Below are 2,179 nucleotides of genomic sequence, written 5' to 3'. Positions count from 1 at the left end.
ATATATATATGCATGTGACTATATACATATATATATACACACGTATATATGAAAGAGTTCAACATCCATACTTAGTAATTTGATGTCAGTTTTGGTATTAAACTTTTCTAGGAACTATTTCAAAAAAGGGAAAACAGGTCAATTTGAGTGCCCACTAGACAAAAACAAACCAAGTTCTCAGAAAAAGGGTATCTATTTGGAGTGATGATACTGGATAGAGATTTCTCCTAGGGATCTGCTTTCAAAACATGAAAATCGATATAATACATATTGGTATAGTTGGCACTATTAGGATCCTTTGTGTGCTCTAAATCATCTGCTCTGCCGAGTCATTCAATATAGACCACACAGGGCAAATCATAGAAGCTTACATGACGGCTTCAATATATCTCCCATGTCCTCTATAATAATATTCAAGTACTTTAAACTTAGATAATGGTTACTATTATTCTCATCTGAATAATTTTTCTTGGTAGACATGCTTAGCAAGGACCAATAAGTATTCCTAGTATTGCTCAAAAAATCTGTCTCACAGTTGTCTTTCTGTTAATTCCTAACATAAATTACTGTGCATTGTTACGATTCTCTATGGCTATGAATATAATTTCTTTCCATTCAAATGTCTATGCTCCAAGAATATAACTAATATTGGTTGGAGCTGAACAATTCTTTAGAATTTAGTAAATATTAATTAGAGTAGTAATATAACAACAGATCTCATTTGATTTGTAATTTTGATTGATCGATTATTTCACTTTTAGTTGCAAGTGAGAAACCAAACTCAAATTGGCTTCAACAATGTAAAATTTATTAGAACATGTAATTCCTGAAATAGTCTTTACCACAAGCATCTCTAAGTCCATGGACTCAGATAAATTATTAGAAATAGGTTCATTGACACAACTTGGCATTGCTTTCTTGCTTGTTGGATCTGTCCTTAAGTAAGCTGTCTACTTGTGGTGGCAGTTGCCAGCATCTCCAGCTTAGATCTGGTTCTTATTAACATCCCCATCAAAAATTGTTTTTCACTCTGCCCAGTAGTCCCTGCTAAATCTCCAAAATTGGGAATCAGTGCTCTGCTTGTGCAGGCCTAGGTCACATGGGCACCTCAAGAGCTAAGGTGACTCCAGTTCCACTCAAGTTACCTAGCTTTCAGAGTAAGGAAGACATAGTTTCCTGAAGAAACTATGCTAAAAAAGTTTCCTGAGTATCTATGCTAAAAAAGTCCGCACTCATGCATAAACTACCAAACACATGAAAATATGTTTGTTTCGCATTGTTTAAAACATGGGTAGAGAATACAAGCAATCAATAAAGGAATGGTTAAACAATGACATTCCATTCTATAAAACACTATAGCTCAATTTCTTCAACAGCCTCTTATCAGTCTCTTTGTATCCCCTTTGAGCTCTTCCTCCAACACTGCAGCATCAGTTATTTTTTATTAAAATGAAATTTTAGTGATGTCATTTCCAACTTTAAATCCTTTAATTGGGCCTTTGGGCCACACTTCTCTTGCTCAGGCCCGCTTCCACATCTGGAAGTGTACTTTCCCTTCTAATAAAGCTTTTCTTTTATGCTGGAAAACAAAATCTTTAATTGCTTCCCATTGCTCTTGGGAAAAATACCAAAATCCAAAACAGATCCTTGGCTTTCTCCTTGAGCCCACCTCTTACCTTCTCTCTTTTATTTCTCTGTGCCCCTCTCATATAGGCTTTGTTTTATTCCAGATGCCATGCTTCCCTATGGTCACAAGGAATTTGCACGTGTTGTTCCCACTGTTTATAAATTTCTCCACCCTATCCCCCTCTTCAATTTGTTAACACCTGCTCAGCTTTCAGGTCTCAGGTGAAGCTTGATTTCCTCAGGGAAACTGTCCTTAAAATCCAAAGTCAAAATCAGGTGAATGTTCCTTTTTTCAGACATTTATCTCAGTTGCATTTATGCATACACTAGTGTGAACATTTAATGAAAGTCTGTATTACAACACCACAGACGCAGGGACTATGTCTGCCTTTATTAATCCCTGTGCGTGGTAGATAGTAGGCATTCACTATATCGTTGTTAAATGAATAAGTAATTAAATAAATGAATAGTGCAAGGCAGAAATGAATAAAAACTGTATAAAAGGAACAACCATAGGAGGGGGACAACTTTTTAAGATAAAAAGAGATAACAT

The sequence above is a fragment of the Pteropus vampyrus genome, unplaced genomic scaffold (assembly GCF_000151845.1).
Source record: "Pteropus vampyrus isolate Shadow unplaced genomic scaffold, Pvam_2.0 Scaffold108, whole genome shotgun sequence".
Taxonomy (NCBI): Eukaryota; Metazoa; Chordata; class Mammalia; order Chiroptera; family Pteropodidae; genus Pteropus; species Pteropus vampyrus.
This window is presented reverse-complemented; position numbering follows the sequence as displayed.